The sequence below is a fragment of the Dipodomys merriami genome, unplaced genomic scaffold, assembly GCF_024711535.1.
Source record: "Dipodomys merriami isolate MVZ:Mamm:240054 unplaced genomic scaffold, mDipMer1.0.p SCAF_16, whole genome shotgun sequence".
NCBI classification, from domain to species: Eukaryota; Metazoa; Chordata; class Mammalia; order Rodentia; family Heteromyidae; genus Dipodomys; species Dipodomys merriami.
This window is the reverse complement of record NW_027202937.1, coordinates 15,673,447-15,688,740: the sequence shown is the minus strand read 5'-3', so window position 1 is coordinate 15,688,740 and position 15,294 is coordinate 15,673,447. Positions and strand designations below refer to the sequence as shown.

Here is a 15,294-nt window from a genome sequence, read left to right as displayed (position 1 = left end):
CATCCTTTTATTCCCTTCTCAACTCCACCCATCAGCGCCTAGCAAGTAAATGGGAACTTTAGATAAACTGAACTCCCTGCCAACATCAGAGTTAGAAAATTGTGAGTGAGTGAGTGTGTGTGTGTGTGTATAAGAGAGAGAGAGAGAAAGAGAGAGACAGAAAAAGAGAAAGAAAAAGAAAGAAGAGGGAAGGAGAGAAGGAGAGAGTATATAGTCAATACAAAAATGAAGTTCAAGAGAAGAGAGCAAAGTGGAACTTAATGCATCCCCACTGACGTTGTATGTTCTTCTGAAAGTTAAGTCATCCCTCTATAAACACATTCTGTTTTCTTTAGTGCTGCAATAATAAGTGTTTTATTATGAAGAAAGGATTCAAGTCTCTGGAAGGTAGAGTTTGAATCTAGGCTTTTCCTTTTGATTCCTATACTCTTTTCAGATCCTACTGTCTCCTTAGTACTGAGGGCTCACACTTCAGGACTCAGAGCTTCGAGTTCAAGTCTTGTCTCCTGAGAAATCTGTGATTCTTCTTTGTTGATTTTCCCTGTTTGATAAATGGTCTCTTTTAGCTAATCCCAATTTGGACTGACTTGTAACAAATGCAATGAAGAATTATCTGATGTCTTGCCTGCCAATCTATTTTCAAAAACTCACCTCAAACTATTCCCAATTCATTCACCTTGATTTTTAAATAGAATTAGATTTCTCATTGAGTTCTCCTCTGTGTGTGTGTGTATGTGCACACACACACATGCAAGCATGCATTCAAGTGTGTGTGTGTGTGTGTGTGTGTGTGTGTGTGTGTGTGTGCGTGCCAGTCCTGGGGCTTGGACTCAGGACTAGAGCTCTGTCCCTGAGCTTTTTCACTCAAGGCTAGCACTTTACTGCTTGAACCACAGCTCTACTTCCAGTTTCTGTAGATAAGAGTCCCATGGAGGGGCTGGGAAGGTGGCTCAGTGGGAGAGTGCTTGTCTTGCATGCATGAGGCCTTGGGTTCAATTCCTCAGCACCACATAAGCAGAAAAATCCAGAAGTGGTGCTATGACTTAAGTGGTAGAACACTAGCCTTGAGCTAAAGAGCTGAGGGACAGCGCCCAGGCTCAAAGTTCAGGCCCCATGACTGAACAACAACAACAAAAAGAGTCCCATGGACTTTCCTGCTTAGACTGGCTTTAACCCATGATCCTCAGATCTTAGCCTCCTGAGTAGTTAGGATTACAGGCATGAGCCACCAGTGCCCAAAAGAATTCTCTTTTCTTGAATCCCTAGGAAATACTTCATCTCCAAACTTTCACTAAAGACAATATAGATAGCAAAACTGAATTTTCTGAATATTTCATTTATGGTAGTCATATCTCTAACAAGATTGTGTATTACCAATTAGATTGCCTCCTGGATTGAAAATCTTATTACAGATAAGATTAATTAGATTTCTTTCTAGTTTTGTTATCAGCCCTAGAAATGTGACTTTGAACTTGTGTTTCCCACAGTGCTTAATGAAATATGTAGGGAACAACTTGATGGCAAATCTCTAGTCAAAAGCAAGAAGACAGTTTTAACCAGAGACAGACCGACAGACAGACAGAGACAGAGACAGAGATAGAGACAGAGACAGAGACAGACAGAGACAGACAACATGGTGTTTGGATATAGGATCTTTCATTTACTGGGCAAGTGCTCTCCCACCTGATCCTCAACCCCAGCTTATGTGGCTTTGGTTTATCTGTCAGGTATTGTTTTGGGCTTTTGTGCAGGTGCCTTCATGCTGTCATCCTCTTACCTCCACCTACTTGCATAGCTTGAATTATGGCCCTACCACATCTCTTCTGGTTGGAGAAATATCTGTTGGTAGGATGAATATTTACCGTGAGGTAAATATTACAGGTAATACCTTGCCCCTAAAGTTTGCTTCTCTTCTCCAAATCAAGAGTCTTTAAAATTCTTTACTTCTCATTTTTTTCAGGAAACATCAGTTACATATAGAATTGTACATGATTTTGAATGCCTAGTTTTATGATGTGTGTGTGTGTGTGTGTACACGCGCGTGCGTGTGCGTGTGCGTGTGCGCTCGCACGCCAGTCCTAGGGCTTGAGCTAACTGAAGGCTTGGGCACTGACCCTGAGCTTTTTTGCTGAAGGCTAGCATTCTACCACTCAGAGCTCCATTTCTGGCTTTTTTTAAATCCTGGTAGCTGATAGGAGATAAGAGTCTCATGGACTTTCCTGCCTGGGCTGGCTTCAAACTATGATCTTCAGATCTCAACTTCCTGAGTAGCTAGGATTACAGGTGTGAGCCATCATTGTCTAGTATTTTTATGATTTTTTTACAAAGATATGCATCCTTGTAACTACCTCCCATGTCAAGATACAAACCATCCCAATGTCTCTATGAGTTTCTCCCCCCCACTCCTGCCTCCAGTTAGTTTCTATCCAAATAGTAACTACTTTTCTAACTCTTATTGCCTTAAACCATATTACTATAAGTGATACCTGTGTCTACTCTTTTTTTTTTTTTGCCAGTCCTGGGGCTTGAACTCAGGGCTTGGGCACTGCCCCTGAGCTTCTTTTGCTTAAGGCTAGCAGGCTAGTACTCTACCTCTTGAGCCACAGTGCCATTTCTGGCTTTTTCTGTGTATGTGGTACTGAGGAATCAAACCCAGGGCTTCATGCATGCTAGGCAAGCAGTCTACCACTAAGCCACATTCTCAGCCCCTGTCTCTACTCTTAAATTCTCATAAATATCATCATATAATTATGTAATCTCTTATCTGGCCTCTTTATCTCAGCATTACAACTAGGGTATTCATTCATATTGTTATGAATAGCAGTGGTTTGTTTTTTCATTGCTGTATAGTATTGTTTTAAAAAAAATATTTTATTTAAAGATGCTGTACCGACGGGTTACAGTTACATGAGTAAGGTAATGAGTACCTTTCTTGTCGAACATTGTTACTCCCTCCTTTGTGTTTCTCCTACTTAGTATTCCATTTTGTAAATATCTGTTTCCTTTTTCTACTTTGCTGTTGTAGAATACTTAGGGTTGATATTTGCTTTCAACTATTATGGCTGAATATGCTACATCCCAGTATGTAAGTTTTGATAGACATAAGCATTCATTTATATTAGTAATATATTCAGGGGTAGAATTTTAGGGTCAAATGGCTTAGGTACCTTTAGCTTTGATAGGTATTACCAACCAGATTCTGAAGAGATTATATCAATTTACACTCTAAGCAGCAAATGCAAAGCATTCCTGTTACAAGACCACAGGCTTTTTGCATCTGGCACTCTTTTTTTTTTTTTTTTTTTTGCCAGTTGTGGGGCCTGAACTCTGGGCCTGGGTGCTGTCTCTTAGCTCTTCAGCTCAAGGCTAGCACTCTACCATTTGAGCCATAGCACCACTTATGGCTTTTTCTGCTTATGTGGTGCTGAGGAATCGAACCCACAGCCTCATGCATGCAAGGCAAGCACTCTACCACTGAGCCGCTTTCCCAGCCACATGCACCTGGCACTTTTGCAGATTTTTTTTCACTGTGCATTTAATTAACTAGGCATTAACCAACTACAATCATATGTACAGCCCAAGTGAACCACTATCCAGACACATTGAATGAGGACCAGATACATTACAAAAGTGAACCCAAGAAATGGAGTTAGGACAGAACTTGTAGAGGGATGGCCCTAAGCGGAAAAAGCCAGGCAAGAATGTGAGGCCCTGAGTTTGAACAGTACTGGCACACAGACATTGACACACAATCCAGATGAGATGGACAAAGGCAAGAGACAATACTATCTACCCTGGCAAGGAGCAACATGAAGTTCTGAGAAAGGAAAAGTAATTAGCTAATATTAGAACAGAATTCTGCAGAGCCCATATTTTATTGTGGGAAGCTCCATATTAATTAGATGCTTATGAATTCTACACGAGTCTCACTTTTAAAGAGGAAGTAAGGAAACCATTGAGAGGCATGAGTCAAAACTGATACAGCTGCTGAGGGGACCCATTTCATTGCTCTTGCTGAGGGACCCAAGCCTATTATGAAATAAGAACAATGTATTTTCTATTACATACAAGGAGCACTGAAGGAAGGAAAATTAGCTACCAGAAAGAAAAGGAAGCTGAGCCATCAAAACAACAATATCTATCCTCAAGAATTTAATAGATGAGGGGCTGGGAAGGTGGCTCAGTGGTAGAGCGCTTGCCTTGCATGCATGAGACCCTGGGTTCAATACCTTAGCACCACATAAGCAAAAAGAAAAAAGCCAAAAGTGGCGCTGTGGCTCAAGTGGTAGAGCACTAGCCTTGAGCAGAAGAGCTGAGGGACAGCGACCAGGCCCAGAGTTCAGGCCCCACAACTGGACCCCCCCAAAAAAAGAATTTAATAGATGAAATAGAGAACTTTCCAAAACATATTTAGTTAGCTGAGCAAACCATGAAAAATGTCATTTTAGTGGTAGAAACTCGAATTCTCTTAAAAAGAGAATAGGTCTGACAACACTCCTTTGACTTAAAGTATTGAGAGAAACAAAGCAGACCTTACAATTCAACTCCAGGGAGCTGAGAGAGCCAACAGGATGGTAAGGCAGGGCTAAGAGAGGTTGCCCTGAGAAAGGTGCTGAGTGAAAAGTCTCCAGTGATAGAGTGGCTGAAGGACGTACTTTGGTGTGTGTGTGCTGGTACTTGGGCTTGAACTTAAGGCTTCACACTCTTGCTCGGCTTTTTCTCTCAAAGCTACTGTTCTACTACTTGAGCCACACACCCCCACTCCAGCTTTCTGCAGGTTGGAACTTTTTTTGCCTGGGCTGGCCTCTTGGGTAGCTAAGATTACACATGTGAGCCACCAGCACCAGGCTGGATGAAAGACCTTTAACCACCTCTTTATATTCTGGGTAGGGCTATGATACTGCCCTTTTCCCCACTTCAAAGTCTTAGCAATGTGTACCCTCCAAAGTGGAAGGTATGAATGCCATTTGGGGGACACAAAAGAAAGAGATGGCTCTCACACTTGGGCTAGGTTTGACTTTTAAGAAAGGATGTGATTAGAAGATCACTAGTCAAAGAAAAGACCCAGAACACTAGAAGTCCAAAGCCCCTCAAAGCTAAAAAGAAAAAAAATGAAATTAAAAAAATAAAAGAAGGTAGGTATTGCATTTTCTACAAGGAATGGAATTTAGAATGAAACATTTCGTTTAAGGGGACTGGGGATAGCATAGACAAAATCTCTGTTATGAGATAGGGGAGAAACAGAGAAGAAAAGGATTTTTAACCAAATTCATGAGTTCCAAACAAAAATGAAATATTGGCAGAGGTCTGAAGTAGCAGAGTAATTGCCAAAATCCCAACTCAGGATCTATGAAATGGAAACATTGTCGAGAAAGAAAGGAAAGGAGAGAGAGAGACAGAGAGACAGAGATGAGAGAGAGACAGACAGAAAGAGAGAGGAGGCAGAGGGACAGACAGACAGGAAGACTTAAGAAACAGGAAGAACACTATGTGATAACTAATTTCTATATAATAGTAAGTTTAGAAGGACAAAAGAGAATAAATGAAGAAAGAATCAAAGACATAATAAAAACATTTTTTCTCAGGTAAGGAAAATATTGATTCATATTTAAGAGATATAATAATTGTTGGGCAGGAACAGTAGGGGGAAAAAGCCATACCATAGGCCGATGGAATTTATAAATGGCAAAGAAAAGAAAAGAAAACATTCTAAAGGAAGGCTACAAGTTGCCAAGCCATTTCCAGCTCCCTGCGCTCATTTATACTTCCCTCCTCACCCTAAATGAGGTAGACAGTGGTAACAAAGCAAGTGACAAGAGAATTACAGAGTTACAGAATTCCCAGGGAGAAATCTAGAGCCCAACAGTGACTCTAGAATGGTTGTAAAGGATCCGATTTAGAAGCATCCTGGTCCTCCCGCCTCTAAGGATTTTGAAAACCCCTTTGCACTCTCCATAACAGATGTCCTCCAAGCCTTCTCAGCTAGAAGATTCTTACACACTTTCCCACAAAACACGCTTTTCTTCTAGACCTCAAAACATTGTCCTAGTAGAATCTTCCCTGACACAGTAGCCTGTGCTGGCTCCTTACTATCCTCTGCCTCTCTCTTTTTCAGCTGCCACATTTCCATTTCCTAGTTGCCCTTCCTCCTCCTTTCCATATCCTTGATTCCCCAGTTGGCGCTTCCATCGGAAATGCTGTTCCAGGGATCCATTGTAACAGCCTTGCTGGGAACCCCAGGCCCTTACTGACCTTTCCAGGTATCCTTGTTCCATCCAGCACTGTGCTCCCTTCCTTGAGACTTGCTCTCCTAGAAACTTGAGGTGCCTCTCTCCCTCATCTCCAGGACTCTGTTTCTGTTTTGTTTTGTTTTGCTTTGCTTCTCTCCTGCTGGACCTTATATGCTGCCATTTCCCAGGCTTTATTAGCTCAATGCTGTAATCTTATTAGAGAGCCTATGTTGGTTGGTCATATTTGTCTCATTTACAGAGCTCAAAACTTCCATAATTTTAATTTAATTTAATTTTTTTTAAAGGATTGAGGGCCGGTTGCCAGTGGCTCATGCCTGTAATCCTAGCTACTCAGGAGGCTGAGATCTGAGGAACTCTGTTTAAAGCCAGCCTGGGCAGCAAAGTCCATGAGACTCTTTATCTCCAATAAACCACTAGAAAACCAGAAGTGATGCTGTGGCTCAAGTGGTAGAGCACTTGCCTTAAGCTGAATAGCTGAAGGACAGTGTCCAGGCTCAGAGTTCAAGCCCCACAACCCACAACAACAACAAAAAAATTGAGGATGTTAGAAGGACCCAGGGATATGGCAAGGGACCCAAGAGTTAGAACCTCAATCCATCAGGGGTGCTCTTGTGTTAGTATTAGGGCAAAGTCCTTGCCCGCTCCTCTCCTGGGTTCCCATGGGTGTGAGCAGAGAAAGGCAGAGCCAATTTGAGTTTCCAGCCACTGGCACTTGTAGGGTCAAGAGCATGAGTGGGCAGAATCTCTGAGGGTACACTCCATCCTGCTGTCTGTGGGGTCCCTGAGGGGAGCAGGCCTAAAGCTCTTTATAAGGGCACTGTTGGGATTCAGATCTCCTCTGACAAACCTAATCATCTCCTTTAGGTACAAGGAGGAGTGCATAAACTCATAAAGGGAATTAGAGGGCCCCACTTACACCTCTGTTCCAAACCATGTTCTCTAATCTCTTACCAAAGAAGCCTAGCCCTGGATATATAGACTGCTGTAGCAATTAATTAAAAATCATTATTTCTGCCTGTTTTCAAGTGGATCTTCATGTGTTTGCCAGTCCTAGTTACTGAAGTCTAGAAAACTTACGCTCAAAACAGCATCTATAACACGACTTCATTCTAGGTCTGAAGTAGGCTGTGGGTTTAAGACGGTGAGCCTACATTGACTTCTTTGTCTTTTTGTTTTTTAGACAAATGTACTACCACTTGAGCCAAGGCAGCTGAGTTTTAAGTATATGTTCAGAGTACATGTTTAATAAATGTTGTTCAACAGAGCTTCAGCTTAGCTTGGTTATTACTAATGGGAAACTAATTTGCTTCTGTAACACCTGTTCATCTAGTTTCCATTTCCCCTTGCTACAAACACAAAAAGATCATTTGCCTCCCTTGTCAGTGCAGATGAAAATTTCATAAATTTTAAATTGCTATCCCAAGTCACATAATAAAATCTACCCAGCTACCCAGCTTGAGTATGTAAACAATATCCATTTCATGGCAGTTGAGAGAGCTGTTCACACAATATTTATTACAGTGTTCTTGTTATAATTTTTCTGGTCTACCAGCGGTCATTTGTTTGTTTGTTGCAGTAGAGGGATTTGAACTCAGGGTCTTATGCTTGCTAGGCAGGCATTCTACTGCTGAGCCATGCATGCCTCCACACCTGTTTTGCTTTTAGTTACCTTTTAAGTTAAGCTCTCATACATCTGCTTGAGTCCAGCCTCAGAATGAGATCCTTCCTTGGCCTCCTTATAGCTGGGACTACCACAGGTATGCACCAACCAAGTCCAGCTATAGACTGAGAAAAGATCTCACTAACTAGCCTTTGGCTTATGATGGCCTCAAACCTTCATTAACTATCAACTATTAAAAATTAACTATTAAGGGCTGGGAAGGTGGCTCAGTGGTAGAGCGCTTGCCTTGCAAGCCTGAGGCCCTGGGTTCGATTCCTCAGCACCATATAAGCAAAAAGAAAAAAAGCCGGAAGTGGCGCTGTGGCTCAAGTGGTAGAGCGCTAGCCTTGAGCTGAAGAGCTGAGGGACAGTGCCCAGGCCCAGAGTTTAGGCCCCACAACCGGACCCCAAAAAAAAATTAACTATTAACTAATATTAACTTAAAAATTAACTATTATTAATTCTTTAACTGTGCCTACTTTATAAAGTGAACTTTCTCATGGGATATTATATTGCAGTATACCTAGACAGGAAAAAAGTAGTACATATAGGGTTTAGTGGTTTTAGGCATCCCCTGGGAAGTTAGTCTTAGAATATATTCCCAGAAAACAAGAGGAACTATAGTATTCTTAAGAAAACCTTCTGAGGGCTGGGATGTAGCTCAGTGGCAAAGCGCTTGGCTAGTAAGCGCAACGTCCTGGGTTCAATCCCCAGTACCAAAAAAAAAAAAAGATAAAATCTTTAACATAGGTCCCATGGTTTCCCTTATTTGCAATATCTAGTATATGCATAAGTCAAGCAGAAAAGGTCAGATAATGTGATGTCAGGAAAATGAACCCTTAGATATGTATTTTAATGTTTTTTTCTTTCATGCATGTGTTTCTAACGCATTTATAAGATTATCTCTTTGTTGCTTTGTATGTCCCTCCCCCACAGTATAACCCCTGCTTTCACTATATTTGATGTCGGTATAATTTGTGGAGGAGATGGGGGAAAACAAGTCGTTTAAGGATACAGGTGGACCCGATGCAACTATGAGAAGTACAAGTTGTCATGTCCAAAACGAGCTTTACAACGTCGGTGGGGGCGGGTGGGAATGGGAGGGAAGGAGAAGGATTGGGATTGGGGGGGAGGGGGGAGGCTGGGAAGGGACGTGAAGGGTAAACAAAAGGAGGAGGCTGCAATGCTTGGTAAGAAATGTACGCATTATCCTGCCCATGTAATTGTAACCCCTCTGTACAGTATGTTCACAAATAAAATAAAATAAGAAGAAAAAAAAAGAAAACCTTCTGAGACTTCCCTACCACAAATTATATATCCATTTAGCCAACTGACAAGACATAGCCTGACATTAAGTTCTAGGATGTGGAATCAAATAAAATACTACCGTATCTCTCATTTTCAGAAATTTACAGCCCAGCAATTGAGGCATATGGGGAACCAGAAAAATGTGAGTAAAATGCAAGTAACACTTGACAAATGACTAATTCCCTACCTGGGCCAGAAACATCTTCCTTCAACCCACAGTCTCAGGAAGCTTCAGCTTTTGTCTCTTTCTGTCCTAGTTCTTCTATCTCCCCTTTCTATCTGGCTCCTCCTTTTTAAAATTTTAATGCATACATGCCTGGCCCAGGGTGGTAACCGTAAAGCTATTGTTTCTTTATTTTCTTTGGTTCTTCAGTAAGGACTCTTCATATGGATGGATTTCACTCCCATCATCCCACCAAAAGTATTCTTTGAAAGAAGATACTGGTCAAGAATACTTTCCATATCATGATACACAAACAATGTGTTTCAATCCTCTCCTAACTGGACATCTTGGTTCTATTTGGCACAATAAATAATATTCTCTGTTTTGGAAAGTCTCCCTCTGCATTTCATGGAACCATTCTTCATTCAGTGTGTGCTGGTATAGGAGTTTAAACTCAGAGCCCTGCACTCTTACTTAACTTTTTTGCTCAAGGCTGGTACTCTGGCTAGGCACTGGTGGATCACATCTATAATCCTAGCTACTCAGAAGGCTGAGATTTGAACATTGTGGGTCAAAGCCAGCCCAACCAGAAAAAAATCTGTGAGATTCTTATCTTTACTAAACTACCCAAAGCCAGCCCAACCAGAAAAAAATCTGTGAGATTCTTATCTTTACTAAACTACCCAAAAAGCCAAAATTACAGCTGTGGCTTAATTGGTAGTGCACTGGCCTTGAAAGAAAGGAGCAATACCAGGCACTGATTTCAAGCCCCAGGACCAGCATACACACATACAAACACACAAAAGATGGGTACTCCTCCATTTGAGCCACACCTGTACTTCTGGCTTTTGCTGGTTAACTATAGACCAGAGCCTCTCAGATTTGTCTGCCCATGCTGGCTTAGAACCTCAGTCTTCAGATCTCAACTTCTGAGTAGCTAGGTTTATAGGCATAAACCACCAGCACATTCTTGATTATTCATCCTCCTTCTTCTCCTCAAATTCTGCAAAATATCAAATCCTTTTTCCTTGAAGCTAATACATTGGCCATATTCAAGTCACATCACTCTCTTCTGAACCAACAGAAATATCTTAACTGACCTTCCTGCATCATCCTGCCCCACCTCCAATAGGTTTAATTATTGTAAACCATAGTTAGCCTGCTATCTCAGAATATTAGATGTTATTACTTCTAACATGGTACTTTTTTTTTTGGCTTGTCCTGGAGCTTAAACTCAAGGCCTTGGCACTGTCTCTGAGCTTCTTTGTGCTCAAGGTTAGCGCTCTACCACTTGAGCCACAGCATCTCTTCCAGCTTTTTCTTAGTCATTTATTGGTTATAAGAGTCTCATAGACACTTCTGGTGGGGCTGGCTTTGAACTGTGACCCTCAGCTCCTAGCCTCCTAAGTAGCTAGAATTACAGGCGTGAGCCACTGGCCCCAGCTCATAATTTTTAGTAGATGAATGAATATGTTTTTATAACAAACGATTAAAAGGGGTACCTAATATATAAGGGAGGATTCCAATGGTGTAACTCCTTTGAACCAGTAACTTATAGTTAAACAAAATGAGTACCAGGAAGCTGAAACGTGTTGTGGAGGGGAGAGCTGAGCTCAAAGGCAGGGGAGACAGCCAAATAGACAGAAGAGGGGTGAGTAAATATAGTCATAATATTCAGTGTATGTATGTGAAAATGGAACTAGGTAAGTTGAGGAGATAATTGGAGGGTGTAGAAATAGAACACAATGCAGAAAGGGATAGTATTGATCAAGATGTACTGTACTTACTAACTGACATGTTGAATAGAAACTCCCTTGTACAATAACTTAAGAAAATAAGAGAGAGAAAGGGAGAGAGACTTATGCCAGCCTTTAAAATAAAAGTAAGAGCTGAGCAATTTCCAAACACATAATTTCTTTTTTTCTTTTATTTTTTTGTCAGTTGTGGGAGCTGAACTCTGGGCCTGGGCGCTGTCCCTCAGTTCTTCAGCTCAAGGCTAGCGACCTACCACTTGAGCCACAGCACCACTTCCGGCTTTTTTTCTGCTTATGTGGTGCTGAGGAATCGAACCCAAGGCCTCATGAATGAGAGGCAAGCACTCTACCACTGAGCCAACTTCCCAGCCCCCAAATGCATAATTTCAATGGGGAATTTCATCAGAACGGGAAGGAGAATGAATAGCAAAATCAGCTACTTGTAAAAGACAAGCACATGAACAGAAAGAGCTAAGAAGGTAGGTTTTAAACGAACTATTGTTACTCTGAAATTGTTTTTTAAAAAGCAGGCTATGTAGTGTGGCGATATCCAACAATTCTGCCAAGAAGTACAGTTCATATCAGAAAATATTTGTTATATTAGGTCAGTTTACTTTAGCTAAATACATGTACAGCCAGGTAAAAATAAACAATGGCTTCTAGGACAAGACATTTCAAGTTAGCTCATTACCATTAATTGAACATGGGGTAGATATGAAAGAATTGTGATTTCATACAAATAGGAAGTTTATCTTTTTTTTGGGGGGGGGGTCCGGTCGTGGGGCCTGAACTCCGGGCCTGGGCACTTTCCCTCAGCTCTTCAGCTCAAGGCTAGCACTCTACCACTTGAGCCACAGTGCCATTCTGGCTTTTTTCTTTTTACTTATATGGTGCTGAGGAATCAAACCCAGGACCTCATGCATGCAAGGCAAGCGCTCTACCACTGAGCCACCTTCCCAGCCCAGGAATTTAATCTTTAAAAGAAAGCAATCAATAGCCAGGCACTGGTGGCTCATGCCTGTAATCCTAGCTACACAGGAGGTTGATATCTGAGGTTCAAAGCCAACCTGGCCAGGAAATCCCTGTGAGACTCTTATCTCCAATTAACCACCAGAAAACCAGAAGTGGTGCTGTGGCTCAAGTGGTAGATGATTGCCTTGAACTGAAGAGCTCAGGGACAGCTCCCAGGCCCAGAGTTCAATCCCTACCACTGACAAAAAAAAAAAAAAAAAGCAATCAAAAAATATTTTGAATTGTTGACACCTAGCTCTGAAAGGGACCTTATATTATCTAGTCTATTTCTGTATGCCTCCCATTACCTCACCCATACTGTATAAGTTAGGAAACAGAGGCCCCAAGATGTTGTAATTTTTCCTAAGTTTATACATCTTTTTACCAGCAAATTTCCTAATAGAAACCATGTGTCAATTAATTGTAAGTCTTTGTGCTTTTTGACTGTATAAACTGCAATGAGGCTGCTCTAACCCATGAACTAAGAAACCTTTACCTTTCTCTAATCTCCAATCCTGATTCACTTCCATAGTATATTCTTTTTCCTTTTCCTAATGACTTGTTCAGTTCAAAAATGTAGAATTGGGAGTAAAAGTCCAGCCAGTCTGACTTTCAAGGTATCTGTGCTTAACCAGAAATCTGCCCAATATTCTAAAACAAAACTTTTCTTTTTTACTTTTAATTAGTTGTTATCTGTAAGTAGTTTTACAAAGGAGTTACCAGTTTATGAATACAGTTTATGAATGCAGTTTATGAATACAATGCAGCTTGATGTAGGTCGCTTTCATCATTCCTCCCCATCCTTTTCAACCCAACCCTTCCCCTCAATTAAGATTTCATAAGATATGCACTGGGTAGTGTGAGTGCATTCTCTCCACTTTCTATCTTCATTTTGTCAAAACTTTCTTAAGATATTCAGTAGAGATCCTAAACTCAGGACATCTAATGTGCCAGATAGCACATTTTTGCATGGAAGAAGCCTCTGGGTACTGTCATCACATACTGGAAAGGCTTAGGAAATGAAACAGGGCAGCTGAAAAACTGAATAATGCCATAAGATGCTATTCTGTTCTACAGTGTTATGTAGGATTGCCCTTGTCTGTGAGTTCTGGGCAAATTAGTCCTCTTGCTCTCACAGAGTATTTGGGAAAACTCTTCTATTTAAAAAATTGCTAAATATGCCTGTAATCCTAGCTACTCAGGAGGCTGAGATCTGAAGATTGTGGTTCAAAGCCAGCCCAGGCAGGAAAGTCCATAAGACTCTTATCTCCAATAAACCACCAGAAAACCAGAAGTGGAGATGTGGCTTTGGTGGTAGAGTGCTCACCTTGAGCTGAAATGCTGAGGGACAGTACCCAGGCCCAGAGTTCAAGTCCCAGGACTGACAAAACAAACAAACAAAAAACACAAAAACTGCTAAATATGATCCAGAAATTCTACTTGTCAATACATACTTCCAAATAATTAAAGGTAAGATTCAGCCAGGTTCCAGTGGTTACAGCTCCTAATTACTTAGAAGGTTGAGGTTTGAGGATCATGGTACAAAGCCAGCCCAAACAGGATTGTCCTTGAGACTCTTATCTACAAGTAACCACCAAAAAAGCCAAAAGTGGAACTATGGCTCAAGTGGTAGAACATTAGCTTTGAGCAAAAAAACTAAGGGACAGCACCCAGGTCCTGAGTTTAAGCCTTAACAATGCTATACGTGTATACACACACACACACACACACACACACACACACACACACACACACACATACACACACAAATATAAATGGATAGTTATACACCAGTGTACATAGAGCCTCATTTACTTTAGCCAAAATTGAATGAATAAACCCAATATACTATGTATATACAAACAGTAGATCATTATTCAGCCACAAAAAGGAATGAAATTTCTCAACATGGATGAAATTGTAAAATATTAGTGAAATAAATCGGTCACAAAAGGACATAATTCCTTTTAAATGAAGTACTTACATAAGCAAATTCATAGGTACAGAAAATAAAATAGAGATTATTAGGAACTGGAGGGGAGGGTAAATGAGAAATTAGTGAAATTAGTGTTTAATGTATACACAGCTTCTGCTTGAGATGACAGTTTTTGGAATGAGATCAAGGTGATGGTTATACAACCTTCCAAACACACTCAGACATTTAAAGCTGCATAAAATTGTTTGGGAAAATTAGTTGTGCTGTGTATATTTTATCACAATAAAAAATGCACTGAACCAATTCCAGTTCCAACCAAGATGGTATAGTCTCATTTCACCAAGATCTTCTTCTTACAACTAAAAATCAAACCAATAGATCAAGACAGACTTCTAAACATGTCCCACTAACCCACAGGAAAGTACAAAATAGAAACAAGGGAAAAGAAAGAGAAAACACAAACAAAAAACAAGGGAAACAAATACAAACCAGGCTGGCAAACATACCATATTTACAATTACCTTAACTGTCAATGGTCTAAGTATACCAATTGAAAGTTAGAAACCTACAGGGATGATCAAAATAAAGCTAACCTCCAATAATGTTCTCACTAAGAAATTTATTGGTTGTAAACACAGGAAGGTTGAAAGTAACAGAATGGGAAAATACAACATGTGTTATACTTACTATTGTTGTTGTTGTTGTTGTTGTTATGCCAGTCCTGGGGCTTGAACTCAGGGCCTGGGCTGCTCAAGGCTTGTGCTCTACCACTTGAGCCACAGCATCACTTCTGGCTTTTTCTGTTTATGTGGTACTGAGGAATGAAACCCAGGGCTTCATGCATGGTAGTCAAGCACTCTACCACTAAGCCACATTCCCTGCAAAACAACATCTTCCCTTGGATATTTACTTAGTTATGGAATAGCTGAATCATATGGTATTTGTAATTTTTTGAGGAAACCCTGTACTGTTTTTCATAGCAGCTGTATTAGTACAGAGTGAAGAGTCCACCTTTTCTGTATTTTCTCCAGCATTTATTATTTTCTGCTTTGTTGATCCTAGCCATTCCTACGGGCATTAGATAATGTCTCATTGTGGTTTGATTTGCATTTCCCTGATGATTAGTGATGCTAAGCATATTTTTCATATGCTTATTAACCATTTGTGTATCTATTGTTGAAAAACTATTCAGATCATTTTCCCATTTTACT

General features: G+C 40.7%; 1 protein-coding gene across 2 annotated transcripts in view; it reads right to left on the bottom strand.

Annotated features, from left to right (window-relative positions):
* The window catches only part of LOC138828385 (cytidine monophosphate-N-acetylneuraminic acid hydroxylase), a 76,168-nt gene extending 61,088 nt beyond the window's left edge, over window positions 1–15,080 (bottom strand). For both annotated transcript variants that reach the window (XM_070024438.1, XM_070024437.1), the window contains exon 1: window positions 14,771–15,080. The gene's annotated coding sequence lies outside the window, so the exon portion shown is untranslated. The remainder of the gene's footprint in view (window positions 1–14,770) is intronic.
* Between the last annotated feature and the right edge of the window lie 214 nt (window positions 15,081–15,294).